The sequence below is a fragment of the Danio rerio genome, chromosome 11 (genome assembly GCF_052040795.2).
Source record: "Danio rerio strain M-AB ecotype USA chromosome 11, GRCz13ab, whole genome shotgun sequence".
NCBI lineage: Eukaryota > Metazoa > Chordata > Actinopteri > Cypriniformes > Danionidae > Danio > Danio rerio.
The window spans coordinates 44305549-44322497 of record NC_141031.1 but is presented as its reverse complement, the minus strand read 5'-3'; the positions used below and the strand labels follow the sequence as shown (position 1 = coordinate 44322497).

The 16949-nt window shown below is 35.1% G+C and overlaps 1 protein-coding gene across 4 annotated transcripts in view; it reads right to left on the bottom strand.

Annotated features, from left to right (window-relative positions):
• kcnab2a (potassium voltage-gated channel subfamily A regulatory beta subunit 2a) overlaps positions 1–16949 on the bottom strand; it is a 241743-nt gene that overhangs the window by 222988 nt on the left and 1806 nt on the right. For 2 of the 4 annotated variants that reach the window (XM_087274281.1, XM_087274284.1), the window contains exon 1: positions 389–654. The exons of the other annotated variants lie outside the window; for them this stretch is intronic. The gene's annotated coding sequence lies outside the window, so the exon portion shown is untranslated. Of the gene's footprint in view, positions 1–388; positions 655–16949 lie in introns of those variants that run through there. 4 annotated transcript variants of the gene reach the window in all.

The following is a 16949-nucleotide window of genomic DNA, read 5'->3' as shown; positions in this document are numbered from 1 at the left end:
TGAAGCCAGAGAGTCCGCATCGTCAAAGTGGGACTGCGTAGCGTAAAGCCAGCGTTTGTGGGCAACAGATGGGCACTGCAGCAGGTGAGAGCAGGATGCTCATATTCAGCCATCAAAAGCTTCCTCTACTCCAGACATCCTCACAGTTAAATGTTATGATGCCTGATGCTAATTTAAGCAGACACAGCATGCATTAATCATTTAGCACAATGGGAAGCAGGCAGACGGTAAAACTCTGTGCAAGATGGTATATGCAGATATGCCTCTCAATGCAGCAAGCAGATCCCGAGACGGAAAAGACAGGATTCCCTTTCGCCTGCACGGTACATTCACACGCACACATCCGCTAACGGCAAAGAGAGAGGAGCACCAGAGCTCGTCTACCCACCTCTGCCGATGCCTGATGCAGTGATTCCTGCTCGGCGAGGCTGATGAAGAGTTGGGTGGTGCAGCCAGATTCCCTCCGCCGAGCGTCAGGAACGACGACGGCAAGAGAGAAAAGGAGGGAGGGGGAGATGAGACGGGAATGGTGAGTGGGTTTATCCTCCACGCTTCCCTGTCAATGTGTGTGCCTGTATGCCTGAGTGCGTGAGAGGGGGCGGATGGGAAGGAGAGAGAGACTGAAGCGAGTCTCCCGAGACAATGCCCGTGAATAGAGACCGAGGAACACGGTAGATGCGTTAAACGCAGGGTCCCTCCCCCTTACATCACACGAACACAGCGCTCTGCACAGTCAGCTCTACATCCAACCATATGGAGGAACGACGGGTGCAAGGAGGAACGGAAAGAGACACAAGAAAGAAGACAGACGAGCATGTTTGAAATGTCTGCATAAAAGCACACTGCAATGATGTGATTGGACAGGTAGAGAGTTCTGGACATGCATTTCTTCTCTATTAAGCTGGATGATATATTTGCTGAGTCAAAGAACACATCACAGGTGTGCAGTGTGAACTACACTGGGCTTCTCTTACAGGACAAACTTCATAGGCAACATTAAATAGCATTTACAGTGCATTGAGCATACATCATTATATTTAAATGCTTTTTTGGTGGGATCATCAGGATATCATTAGCTTTAAGAGCTCATATTATACATGAAAAAGGGTCATATTTTGGTTATATGGATCTCCAATAACTTACTGATCTGAATGCAAGGTCAAAAAACACTTTCATGGTGTTATAATATGCATTTATTTTTACCTAATTATCCCAGCGAATCGTTCAGCAATTCATTTGTTCTCAAATCCCTCTTTAGCGCAAAGCTAATCTGCGCTGATTGGACCTATGATAGCATGTTGTAATTGGTCGACAGTGTTCAGCGTGAGACAAATGGCCAGCACGATTTCTCAAGCCCGTGGTTCGCAACATTGGTATCGGATCCGATCGCAGTGAACGCCTGAAACACACTTCATAGTAAAACTTACTCAACAGTGTTATTCAGACACCTTACCACCAAAAGCAGTGTAGTCAAACACCAGCATATTGCTCCATTCTTAACCATGACACACATTCAGAATTAATCCACACAGCAGCAAAAGCTGAAGTATTCTGAACCTTGACCGCTGCACGTGTGTAGGAACAGCTGACGGTGGCCATATCAACGACAAACGGCAGTGAGACACGAGCTCACAAACTCATTTAAATCTGTAAACAAAGCGTTACGCGTCACGTTTAACGTGGCATTAGATGCGTTATGAGAATATGAAGAGTTAACCAGATACAGTGCAAGTGGTTACAAGTAACAAAACACAATTAAATACATCATTTGCAGGCTAGAGAAAACGAGGAGACAGCCATTCACTCACACTTATGACATTTGTCGTGGGCCAGGTCTGATTTCCTTAATCATCTTGCATTTTGGAGCTTTTCTGCCTTCTCAGCTGTAGATTATTTCTATTTGCAGTTATTGCTGTGGCACCTCATGTGAAGTGTTATATGTTGTCAGGGCTTCCCCATACTCTGCTTTGCCCAAAGATCACATCCCCAGCCAGGGGGTTGTAACGTTCACCAGCGCTCCTCCTCAGCTGCAGCATGCTGCCCTTGTGCCTAATAAACTGGCCTTATTTTGCACGCACCACTGGTGTATTGTCTGTCCATTCCCACAGGTCTCATACATCTTTTCTGATCCTTCCTTTAATAAACGAATGAATCGCCCATTGTAAGCGTGTAGATTGCTGAAGCACTCCTTTCCCCTCAAACTTCCAATAATATCCAGGTAAGCACAGCGTCTTCATGACTCATGATGACTTCAGGATCTGTTTGTCTTTGCTGCTGTGTTAGTTTAGTTTAGGCCGCAGGTTTAAATTTTCCCGTGTTTGCACACGCAACAATCATGTTTCGTAGTCATGTCAAGCCGAAACGGCTAAAGACTCATTATGAAGACGTTTTAAAAGGGTGCTGAAAAAGTGGTACGTACGGTTCAGTTCGGTACGCCTTTTGACAGCGAAAACGGCCATGAAAGCGTACCAAACCGAACTGTGCCGTACCACTCAGTGAAAACAGGCCAATATATACGCTATAGAAATAAAGATGATTTGTTGGCACCAATAGTGATTAGGTGCGCCGACATATAGCACCATGGTGCTCACAGCAACCAGAGTTCGATTCCCGTCTCAAGGTCCTTTGCCGACCCTTCTCCTCTCTCTACTACCAAAAACGTTCCTGTCTGTAATCTCCACTGTCTTTTCCGATTAAAGTTGGACGTGCACAAAGCAACCAGGATTAAAAGATCCGTTCAGTTTTCTGAGATCATCAGTCATCATCAAATGTGATCAAGAATGAGTTTTACAAGTTTAATACGTTTTTAAAACAGTGCTTGTGTGTAATGAATTACAGCAATTTTACTGTCTTTACTTGATCACCACAGCCGCATGTCAGTACAATTATAAAAGAAGACGATTCAATCTCGTTTGTGGGTGTTAAATCAGGTTTATTTTTATTTATAACATAACAGATATTCATCCAGCAGCGCTGTGTATGTGTCCACTGTGTGTGTGTGTGTTTGCACGTGAACTTTGTAACGACATTGTTTGTGACTCTTTGTTGCAACTCCACAATAAATACATCAAATAATCATTGGGAAAGATTTTACAGCAGTATTTCTCAAAAACGTTACATCAGATCTGCTTCCTTCGTGTCTGTCACTCTGCTGTTTATCTGACACAGATTGATGCACACTCTGACAGACACGTGGGAACAGTGGGCAGGGAGAACTAGCATTAAAGGCACAGGCAACAAAAACAGCTACGGTGTGTTAAGAGCAGAAAATTCTAATGTCCTGAAAGGTATAATAAATAATCTGATGGGCGTTTTGAGGTGAAACTTTACAGACACATTCTGGAGACACAAAAGACTTGTCTTAAATCTTGAAAGTGGTAAAATAGGTGGCCTTTAATACTAGTTTTTAAAAGTTTGAGCAGCATGTTTGCATCTCCTCCTGTGCTAGTTCACATTTGTAAAATTACCCCCAGGTTTTATAAAAATAAATCAACTTATTTTGATCAAATAGAGTTTTCATAAACATATTTAATCCAATGGTACCATTCCTTCATGTCAGCTTTTGCACTATGGATCCCCAACAGATTGTATTAGCGTTTGCCTGGAGCCTTGGGGACTGCAGCAACTGAAAACTACTGTGTCGCTGGTCATTGGCTCACATCCAATCTTACTACAGCAGTTCCGTTTGCCAGCTCTCTATTGCCATCTTTGCAGCAAGGAGACCATTAGGAAACGCCTCTACATTTAGCCTGAGCTCTGTCCTGACTGATCCATTTACTTTGAGTGCTAGTGGAATACAGAACAGTTCAAGTATTAATGCATTTTATTAGTCTATTAAACATTTACAAATCCACGTGTGCATATATAATGCATACTGTAAGTGGCATGAGCAAAAAGACAAACAGGATTGGCATACACTCTATATATGGAAAAGTTGAACTGATTATAAAACTCATTTAAACATGATACAAAGTATTTGACACACAATTAATAATGTAAAAAAATTTATTGAATTTATTGAATTTATTTTTATTATATTATTATTTATTTAAATAAATCAATAAATATATATATATATACAGTTGAAATCTGATTTATTAGCCCTCCTTTTAGTTTTTTATTTATTTAAATATTTCCCAAATAACGTTTAACAAAGCAAGGAAATTATTACAGTATGTCCGATAATATTTTTTCTTCTGGAGAAAGTTTTAATTGTTTTATTTCGGCTAGAATAAAAGCAGTTTTTAATTTTTTAACACTATTTTTAAGGTCAATATTATTACCCCCTTTAAGCTATATATTTTTTCAATAGTCTACAGAACAAACCATCAGTATACAATAACTTGTCTAATTACCCAAACCTGCCTAGTTAACCTAATTAACCTAGTTAAGCCTTTAAATGTCACTTTAAGCTGTATAGAAGCGTCTTAAAAAATATCTAGTCATCATGGCAAAGATAAAATATATCGGTTATTAGAAACAAGTTAGTTAAACTATTATCTTCTCTCCGTTGCAATCTTCTCTCCGTTAAACAAAAATTGGGGAAAAAAATAAATAGGGGGGCTGATAATTCAGGGGAGCTAATAATTATGACCTCAACTGTTTGTGTGTATATACTATATAAATATTAGAGCTGCACAGTTAATCGTAAAAAGATCGCGATCTCGATCTCGATTTGACCCCCTAGACGATCTTAATCCGGCATTTCTATGATTCTGTCAATCATATTTTCAGGTAAAATTAAAAGTACAGCTCATATGTCTTGCTGCTTGTATTAAACGACAAAATTGTATTACAAATAATATATAAATATTTTTTATAAAAAAAAAAATTCTTGTGCTGTGAAGAAAAAATCTAATTATGTATGGAAAGTAGGGCTGCTCGATTTTGGGAAAAATCATAATCACGATTATTTTGGTCATAATTGTAATCACGATTATTTAAAACGATTACTGTTAAAGTCAAAATTATTAGCGCTCCTGAGATATTGTTTTTTTTTTTTAAATAAATATTTCCCAAATGATGTTTAACAGAGCAAGGAATTTTAACAGTATTTCCTATAATATTTTTTCTTCTAGGCTTATTTGTTTTATTTTAGCTAGAATAAAAGCAGGTTTAAATATTTTGAAACCCATTTTAAGGTCAATATTATTAGCCCCCCTAAGCAATATATTTTTTGATTGTCTGCAGAAGAAACTACTGTTATACAATGAACTGCTTAATTACCCTTATTAAGCCTTTGAATTGCACTTTAATCTGAATGCTTGTATTTTGAAAAATATCTAGTAAAATATTATTTACTGTCATCATAGCAAAGATAAAAGAAATCAGTAATTAGAAATGAGATATCAAAACTATTATGTTCAGAAATAAGTAAAAAAAAAACTTCTTTCCTTTAAACAGAAATTGGGCAGCAAAAGGGTTGCTAATATTCAGGAGGGCCAATAATTCTGACTTCAAATGTACATACAGTTATTTTCCACCCTGCAAAGGAAAGAGAAATAAATACAATAGAATAAAAATATTTAGATTGTGCTTTAAGCATCTTCACTGTAAGAAAAACACTTTAGCTACAAAAATCCTTCAGTCAAGAGCAGAGAGGGATTTTCTTGTTTTGTTTGATTAATGATAAAAACAGGCGGCAGCAGGAATATTTCCCGCTGTCTCTTTAATGGTTTCTCTTTCACGTGTCTTTTGATTCTCAACACGTTTGTTTATTGCACAAATGAGGGTTAATATGAATAATCACTAAACACCGCGTTTTGACACCTATTTGATCATTAAAGCGCTCACGTTAAGATGACTTTAGATGTCTGCGCTCCTCTGCTCGTCTCAGTGTGCGAATGAGACTGAATGCTGACCGGCCGGATGCTTCGGGCTGTGTGTGCTTGCCGCACACACACATAAGCACGCCGTCTTTCGGCCTTTTAAGAGCAACAAACGTGTACAGCTGTAAAGGGGGCGGTATATGATGCAATAATTGTTTATCTCGATTAATGTTTTTTCATAATCGTTTGAAGCCAAAATCGAAATCGGATTTTCGATTAATTGCACAGCCCTACCCGTGAGGACAGCACAGTTATACCGTTAACGGATTCATTCATGTCAAGCAGTGCGTGCAGGGCCGGTGAGCGCTCTGTGTATCCTTTAGTCACTCAGATAAGTTATAAAAAATTTTCTTGTGATAACGGGATTTCGTTGAGAAATATTTTCCTCACGCTTGCATATATATATGTATATATATATATATATATATATATATATATATATATATATATATATATATATTTTTTTTTTTTTTTTTTTTTTTCCTTGTTAGTTTGATTACTGTTGATTTCAAATGCAATAAATATGTTTGTATAAAACTTGCAGTAACGGTGCTTACAATTGGTGGGTGCGAATAAATTTTGGCTGATGCGCCTTAATTTTTAAAGTTAGAAGCACCGGTGCTACCAAGCAAAATGGTTAATTTCGGGCCCTGTGATAGGTAAAAATGTTTTCCAAAATGTAAATTTGTCTCAAGCTTCGTAAAAGTGTAATCGTAATAAATGGACTAAGCCGATGCGAACTAAATGAATGAATAATCTTTGGTTTAGAAATATTTTAACAGAAAATCATACACAGAAAATCGTATTATCTGAAGGACAGAAATCTCCTTCGTTTTGGAATGAAAAAAAAGCTTCAATGTTGTATTTCAAGGTGAAATTACTTCATTGGATAAGAGTAAAGGTTACACACGGAAATGCCCTGGAGCATTTGTCAATACATTTCTCATTTGAAAGCATGTCCAGCTCCTTTACACGGTTCACTGTAAGAATAAAGAGCACTTAGAAAAGACAATAAATTGTCCCAGCACCAAGAAACATGTGCGGAATTCCCACTGGGACGTGCAGTGCTGTTCTCATGATGACAAGAGAGGCAAGCCGTATATATGTTCAATTCCCACAGGATGGCATCCATCCGTCCATTCAACTGGAAAACAATAACAATTTGAGAAAGGAGTAGTGACTCCCTTTCGGTAACTGCTGTAATTCTAGAAACCATTTTAATGTAACCTTGACCTTGAGAGAAGAAGCTACAAAGCTATTTCTGCCCGTTGTCTTAAAAATCTCTCTGCCAAGTGAAGATTTTGGAATTACACTTGCAGAGCTAATTACATAAGCACAAGGGCACGTAAACCAGAAAATAATGATGAGCATCTTACCATCTGACAGGTTGCTAATTAACCCCTGCAATTGAAAATGTCACAGAGACAAAATCTGACAAATTACAGCAATCCATAACATTCCAGAAAATGCCAGATGATTTCTGCATCACTACTGAAAGCTCAAAGGACATTATGGCTGTGTTCACACTTCAGCTCTCTTATTTTGTTTTTGTTTTCAGACCAAAAAGTATGATGCAGTTAGCCCTGGATTGCTTAGCATGTATACTGAAAACCTGCTGCTGTGAAGGGCAATGCTATGATAAAAAAAATTACGCTTGAGCAATTTGTTGTTTTTTGACTTACATCCTGTAACTTCATCTCTTGTATTTTGATGTCTTTAGACGCCTTTAGCCTCTGTCATGTTCATGTTTCAGTCAAATAGTGCTTTTGATTCGTGTTTAGGTGCAGCAAATGTTTGAATATCACCATCACGCTCCTTTAAATGAACATGGCTGGAGTTCACTTACAATCACCGGCCATTTTATTAGGTGCACCTCATTTGTACCAGGTTGGACTTCCTTTTGCCTTCAGGATTGCCTTAATCCTTCGCGGCATAGATTCAACAAGGTGCAAGAATTATTTCTCCATTATGTCCATATTGACAGATTTGTCTATTGGATTGAGCTCTGGTGACTGTGGAGGCCATTTGAGTACAGTGAACTCATTGTCATGTTCAAGAAACCAGTCTGAGATGATTCGTGCTTCATGACACGGCGTGTTATCATGCTGGAAGTAGCTATCAGAAGATGAGTACACTGTGGTCATAAAGAGATGGACATGGTCAGCAACAATACTCAGGTAGGCTGTGGTGTTGACACGATGCTCAATTGGTACTAATGGATCCAAAGTGTGCCAAGAAAATATCCCCCACACCATTACACCACCACCACCAGCCTGAACCGTTGATGTAAGGCAGGATGGATCCATGCTTTCATGTTGTTGATGGCAAATTCTGACCCGACCATCCGGATGTTGCAGCAGAAATGGAGACTCATCAGACCAGGCAACGTTTTTGCAATATTCTATAGTCCAGTTTTGGTGAGCCTGTGTGAATTGTAGCCTCAGTTTCCAGTTCTTAGCTGACAGGAGCGGCACCCGGTGTGGTCTTCTGCTGCTGTAGCCCATCCGCCTCAAGTTTACACATGTTGTGTGTTCAGAGATTCTCTTCTGCAGACCTTGGTTGAAACGAGTGCTTATTTGAGTTACTGTTGACTTTCTATCAGCTGGAACCAGTCTGGCCATTCTCCTCTGACATCAACAAGGCATTTGTACTCACAGAGCTGCCGCTCACTGGATATTTTCTCTTTTTCAGACCATTCTCTGTAAACCCTAGAGATACACTGAAAAAAATTATTCAAAGATGATTCCTTAGATTTACTCAATTTTTTTACGTTAAGTGGTTGTACACAATTTTATTGTGTTGAATTTAAACAAACAAATTAAGTTAAACATTATTCAATTTAATTTGTTTGTTTAAATTCAACACAAATAAATTGTTTGCAACAGTTCTGCATGCAACACTTTTTTTCAGTGAGTCATGTCTAAAAATTCCAGTAGATCAGCAGTTTCTGAAATACTCAGACCAGCCCGTCTTGCACCAACAACCATGCCACGTCTAAAGTCACTTAAATCCCCTTTCTTCCCTATTCTGATGCTCGGTTTGAACTGCAGCAGATCGTCTTGACCATGTCTACATGCCTAAATGCGTTGCCGCCATGTGATTGGCTGATTAGAAATCTGTGTTAATGAGCAGTTGGACAGGTGAGAATATTAAAGTCTGTAATCTAAAAAATAATTAGGAAAAGAAAAACTTATTCTGAACTGTGATTCTGATTACCTATACAGTCCGACTATTAAACATGTAACATAAACCTAAAAACTGAAGATTTTATTCCATTTGGAGATCTAAGTGCTGGGTTTGTTCGAACAAATGGATATGGTTAAAAGAGCAGATCCAATCAGGGAAGTCACTGAAGAGTCCCATAATTGCATCATTTAACCAATGAATGACTCAGTCTGGCTAATAGCACCACTCCTTGCCAGAGCCTAGCCGTCAGCTCTCTACTGTACAGCTACTCAAGCAGGAAAATGTGCCACAAAATATGCTAATAATCCAGAAATGTCTTTGAGCAAGATGCCCATCCATTCTAGATTAAATCATTGCTGGAATAGATTTGTTGTAACAGGACAAGCGTTTTCTAATATATATTTATATGGATTTATAAGTTATAAGTTATGAAGGACTATACCAGCTATGCAGGCTATTATACTGCACATCATTACTATGCAGGCTATTATACTGTACAGTGGTGCCAGCAATGTTCTTTGTGCTGCATTTGTGTGCAAGAATGCAACTCTTTTGTTTGGATGACTTCTGGCAATACTCTAGTCCCAAATGCAGCATGTTAAAAGATGAGTAAGACAGTGGATTCTATTTATACACTGGTTTGCAGTGCTGCAGCGGAATGAAGCAGAGGCCAGCAAAAAAAAAAAAAAAAAAAAAGATGCGCCTGCATGCAGCCTGTGAGGAGAACTCTCGCTTTTATACTTCACTTTCCTGTTCCTGTACTTGACTTGAGCACGCTCACACGTGGCTTGAGGGGCGGTCTTAAATAACTGCAGCCCTGCTGAAGTGTGAAAACTGTGGAGGCCAACTTTAAGCATTTCTTCACCAACCAAGTGCATTTCTCTTGACCACAAGATGTCTGTCAAATGACTAAGATTCATTTCTGCATGGAGTATGTTAAAAATAAACCGTACAATTACAAAACACCTATTCCAGAAAATGTATTCTGCTTTCTATCATGAATTTTAGAAGCCTGCAAAAAAAAAATAAAATAAATAAATAAATCTTATTTGTTTAATTTCAGTTAGAATAAAGCACTTTTTTATTTTTAAAAGCCATTTTAAGGTCAAAATTATTAGCCCCTTTAAGTTATATTTTTTTCGATCATCTACAGAACAAACCATCATTATAAAATAACTTGCCTAATTATCCTAACCTGCTTAGTTACCCTAGTTAAGCCTTTAAATGTCACTTTAAGCTGTATAGAAGTGTCTTGAAAAATATCTAGTAAAATATTATTTACTGTTATCAAGGCAAAGATAAAATAATTCAGTTATTAGAGATGAGTTATTAAAACTATTATGTTTAGAAATGTGTTGAAAAATGTTTTCTTTGTTAAAAGAAAATTATGGAAAAAATTAAACAAGGGTGCTAATTAATAAGGGTTGAATTTTAATGACACTGACACCAAATTAGAAAAAAACTGGCATTGCAATTTTTATTCACTGTATACGTGTATATATATACATGTGTATATATATATATATACACATGTGTATATGTGTGTATATATATATATATATATATATATATATATATATATATATATATATATATATATATATATATATATTATATATGTATATATATATATATATATATATATATATATATATATATATTATATATAATATGTATATATATATATATATATATATATATATATATATATATATATATATATATATATATATACACATACATATATATACATACATATACATACATGTATAATATAATATAAATCCAATTTCAGCAAATGACTTGAATAGCTTGTAAAAAATTCATAATTTTAGATAGATTAGGATGACTCTGTCAGGGACTATATCTGCATGAAAATAATTTTAAAAATGACAAGCTAAGTTAAATACAGCAGAGAAAAGATGCAAATAAACAATGATTTTTGTATAATAATAATAATAATAATAATAATAATAATAATAATAATAATAGCACTGTGTTGTTTTGAGTAAAAAAATTATTATGTACAATTAATCTTTAAGCTACAAACATTTCATTTATTGTGCCCAAGCAGCTTAAATTTATTTAAGCTGATATTAATATGGCAAAAAATGTAATCTCGATAATTATTTTAAAAGTAATCCTTTAGAGTTGTAGTTAGTTAAAAGTAATACTGTTACAGTAATGCATTACTAGTAACGCGTTATTGCCCAACACTGAATGTCTGGTCAACTACAATCCATACTACATTGGAGATCCCTGTGATGTAACTATTGAAGACTCGCACATTGCAATATGCTAAACCGATATATTGTGCAGCCCTAAAATGTAAATTCATTATTATATCATATGCATCCAGCCTTGTGATAGACCATTTTCACAATGCCAAAAGAGATCGTGACCACCAGCAGAATGAGCAATCTTTGTAATCAGGAGATGGGTATATATATATACACACAAAACAAGAAGTAGAACTTTATCTAAATACAGATGAGTCAAGATTACAAGTGGAAAGGAGGACGATGGTGCTGAACAAGTGATCAGTAACTAAAACTAAAATAACTAAAGTTTATTCTTAGTTCCTAACCACATAGAGAAACATGATTTATTAGCTTCAAAGATGTGTAGAAAATGTCAGAATTAGTGGAGTATAAACATGAAATGATTGTCCACGGACTTGAACTTTTTTCCTTTAGTTTATCATTTGTCACACATCATTAAAAGTTCCTAGAAGCCACTTCTCACTTCTGTCTTTTTACTCTGCTGCTGAATGCCTATTTTAATGTGTCTTTAAGATTCTGTCCTGTCAAAAATCCAGGAAAAATGTGTAAGTGAATGTGCAAAGCAGCCGAGAAAGGCACTAGTGAAGTCAAGATGATGGATAAATTTCCCAGAAAATGCATAAAGAAAGTACATTGTTAGTGGATCTGTATAAGTGTGTCTACCAAATGCATAAATGTAAATGATTCATAGGCAGTTTCCTACACAGTAACTTAAATCCAAAACTACAATGTTTATATTAAATTCACTTGGTATTATCCAATGCCATGACAGAATACACACACATAAACCTGAAAAAAATTGACCAACCTAGGTCTGAATAAGATTGATCTTTTACATTGTTTTACTGTATGGTTAATGTAGGTAGAGGGTAATGATGACTTTAATAGATGCAAAGAAAATCTCTGACATGTTTTAGCTGTAATAGTATGATGGAAAGAAAGTATGATTTAACGTAGTTTAAGATTGAGGAAAAGTAGGTTTTATATTCACACATTCGTTCAGTGACAACTTACTGTTTGCAGTCCCTATATTGTTTACCATGATACTTTGAATATTCGGTCTTAAATCACATGCAAATATCCCAGATAGCAAAATACACTCGGGCCAGTTCCGGCTAGATTATCGCCTGCCGGAGACTAACCCCTCGGCCCAACTTCGGCTGCCGGACTCGGGCCGGATGCCTGTGGACTCACTGCCCGAATCCGGCCCGAATCAAGCGGGCCAGATGCGGCGGCCGTAAGCGAGCCGACGCTGCGCATCCGCGCCGGAATCGGCGCGAGGGTAATGTGCGCTGCGGCCCGGAGCTGGCGCGACTCCGTATTTATACACCTTATAAAACCTTTTGGTATTACATTGGTACTTGATATATGGTATTACAACCATTTGAATTTATATAACAGCAAACACAGGCTATAATGTAAACACAAAGTGTAAGCACTGCGTTTAACCTTTGAATAAAGTGCAAACTGCATACATATTCTGTAACGAAAATAATCAGACAAATGACAAAATAAATAAATGTTAAACGTTTATTGATTGCATGAAAAAAATAGTACTAAAATTTTATAAGTAATTTTGTAGTGCACAAGAATATCAATATAAAAACAACAATAAAACAACACAATAAAGACACAGAAAGATTTAAACAAAAAATCTAAAAATTACACACAAACACAGATGTTTTTTAAAACAACCCTGTTTTCCCAATAGACTTGAATTAAAAATTTGTAAAAAAACAGCTAAATTTTATATAAACCTAAATATAGAAACCAATTTAAGATATAGCAAGAAACATCTTAAAAATACCAATGACAATCCGTAAAATATCCAAGTCAAACTTGTAAAAAGTACTGCAGAATTCTGAAGAACCATCTTGAAACATTTTTTAATAAAACATTAAAATAATAATAAACAAACAAATATATATATATATATATATATATATATATATATATATATATATATATATATATATATATATAAATAATTGCAGAAGTATAAAGTCAAACTTTTTTTTTAAATAAACTTGAACAAAATCAATTGCACAAACAGCAAGACATGAGTGAGATGATTATACATTTCATATATATACACGTCTTGTGCAATTTTATATTTATAATTTTATTTGTATTACGTTTATTAAAAATGTATCAAGATGTTTCTTCAGAATTTGGCGCACACATACATACATACCATACATATATACACACACACACACACACATACATACATATATATATATATATATATATATATATATATATATATATATATATATATATATATATATATATATATATATATATATATATATATATATATATATATATATATATATACATATATATATATATATATATATATATATATATATATATATATAAATGCAAATGAAAGAAACAAATTGTTCAAGTATCAGGGAACATCTTAATACACTTAAAATGTTGTTTAAAAAATAAAACAAAATAGTGATGTAGACATTTGACACATTAGCTTTCTCTTCTTTCTTCCTCCATCCCTGTCAGGGGCAAGTTGTAGCTACCTTGTAATGCATTTTTACACTTCTTTATCAGTGGCGTGGTATGGACATTTGTCCTCACTCCATCTGTGATTAAAAGATAAACAGATAATTAGTAGTGAACAAGTACTAATGTAAAAAAAAAAGAAAAAATTAGGAAAAAAGTAGGCTACCTACGAAGCAAAAAAAAAAAAAACAATAAAAAAAACAAATAAACTTAAAACACTTTGAAATTAGCAAGAGCTTGAACTTACCAGTTTCTTCATTTGTTCAAGCTGCTCCTTTAGTTGATTTAAGCTTTTCCAAATCAAATTGGCCAAAGGAAGGTCAAATGTGTTTACTTGTGGAATTTCATCACGTCTGTTTTGGTTTTGTGAGAATCAGGCCCAGCTGCTGCTTTATGACGTTGCATGATTTTAAAACTACAGTCAGTCGTGCTAAAAAAGAAAAATAACAGATTAGTATAAATCAACCTGTAGCTTATTCTCATACAACTTCTGTAAATACAACAGTGGGTTAGACACTGCTGATATTCTCTAGTTGATCTTTACTTTCTAGCTGCATTAAACCTTAACAAATTTAGTGATGTCTTCAATTCTTACAAAGACATCATGAAATGCAATAAGTTCTGTCTTGATCTCAAACTGCACTAGAACAAAGACTGTAAATATTCATAGGTGTACTGCAGGAGTGTCCAAACTTTTTGGGCCGAGGGCCAGATGCAAAAAAAACAAACGTTGTCGCGGGCCAAATTTTACATACATCACACAGACACGTGTATATATATATATATATATATATATATATATATATATATATATATATATATATGTATATATAGTTGAAGTCAGAATTGTTAGCCCCCCTAAATTATTAGCCACCGTTTATTTTTTCCCCAATTTCTGTTTAACGGAGAGTTAAAAAATTTTTTCCACACATTTCTAAACATATTAGTTTTAGTAACTCATTTCTAATAACTGATTTATTTTATCTTTGCCATGATGACAGTAAATAATATTTCACTAGATATTTTTAAGACACTTCTATACAGCTTAAAGTGACATTTAAAGGCTTAACTAGGTTAATCAAGTTTATGTTATGTAAGTTTATGTAATCAAGTTTTGTTATTTTATAACAATGGTTTGTTCTGAAGGCTTAAGGGGCTAATAATTTTGACCTTAAAATGGTTCATAAAAAAAATTAAACCGCTTTTTATTCTAGCCGAAATAAAACATAAGTCTTTCTCCAAAAGAAAAAATATTATCAGACATACGGTAAAAATGTTCTTGCTCTGTTAAACATCATTTGGGAAATATTTAAAAAAGAAGAAATAAATCAAAGAGGGGCTAATAATTCAGACTTCAACTGTGTATAGACAGACAGACAGACAGACAGACAGACAGACAGACAGACAGACAGACAGACAGACAGACAGATAGATAGATAGATAGATAGATAGATAGATAGATAGATAGATAGATAGATAGATAGATAGATAGATAGATAGATAGATAGATAGATAGATAGATAGATCATAACAAAAACTGCTGCTTAATTGAATGCATGTAATAGCGACACCCGGTGGTTATTTATTGAACTACGTTCATTTTTGTATAGCGGGCCAGATTCTATTGATATTTATAAAAAGCCTCGCGGGCCGCAGATGGCCCGCGGGCCGTAGTTTGGACACGCCTGGTGTACTGGAATGTACAGTATCTGTGCATCTTGATGGTGGTCTTAAGATTTCTGCCATAGTCATTGATGGTGATGGTACTTGTGGTGCTGCATTGATTTCTGAAATCTTCATACCTGCCTTTTATCCAGCCTCTTTGTTCCAAGTAATTTTTCTTCATCACGGTATAGATGTGTCTATACTGTCCCTTGATCAGATACATTTACAAAACAAAACATCACTTTAGTATAGTGCCAGGGCAAAACTCACAGGTTGTAATAGATCAATGACATAATGTTGACAGTATGTGTTTAAAATAATTGCAAACAAACCTGTTCTGTCTTTAGATGTATGACAGGCGATCATCATCCTCATCTGTCTACCAGTCAGAAATCACAGTTGCGTGTGGATGTTTGAGCTTCCTCATATGCATCTATAATAAAACATAACATTGTTGTTAACCTCCCGTAAAGAAAAGTTCAAATCCTGAAATATTATCAAAGTTAATTAATGCATATAATACCTATAGTGTAAATAATCAGTACACTGAAGGTTGCACAAGATTTATTCGGAGATTCATACAGAGTGACAGCCTTATGAATCTGAGACATAGATTTGTAAGATGGTCTAGCACATGCATTATTTTGTACCCATGAAGATTAACCTACCATTGTGAAAAATGTTTGATGATGATAGCCAATAACAATAAACCATTTCAGCTGTTTGTGAAGCAATTAGTAATGTAATGTCTGAAAAGCTCAATCTATGTTGAAAATATATCAGCAGTTTACAGCTTATAATGGACTTTTAGCACACAACAATAACATGCCTATTCACGTTCAAAAGAGTGTGCCATTGACTTCTTTGGTCGTGATGTGCTGCAAAATGATCTCACTAACCTTTGTTAAACAAGAACAATAAGACTTAAACAACAAATATTGTTACCCATTCATTTAAATCAGAATTTATCACTGTCAATAACATAAAAAAAAAAATCATCAAAATCTGCTTTAAGACGTTCAGTTTTACATTAACTGACCATTACCGCTTGAACAAAATATATAATTGATTCACATAGGCTAACACATATGAATTAAAGTGCATAGTAATATATATAATGTTAAATCAGGAAAAAAACACGTTTTGCCAAGTTAGTTAATGGATTCGTCTACAGAAACTTTCTTTAACGCAAAGTTAGCATACACACAAATTCGTTTCATGTTTCTTTAACATAATTAAAATAGTTTTTAGTTACTACACACGTTACAATCTAACATTGTGTAAAAGGAACAGGAACTTTCAGACGTGTTTGTAACTGTTAGCGTTAGCATACATTAGCTCCAGTCGTGTTTCTTAAAGCAAGTTACATTTCGTATCAAACTGTTTTAAATTACTAAACGCTGTTACAACCAAACACCTTGGAAATGCTTTAAGCTCTAAATTCGCTAATTATACAGAACAC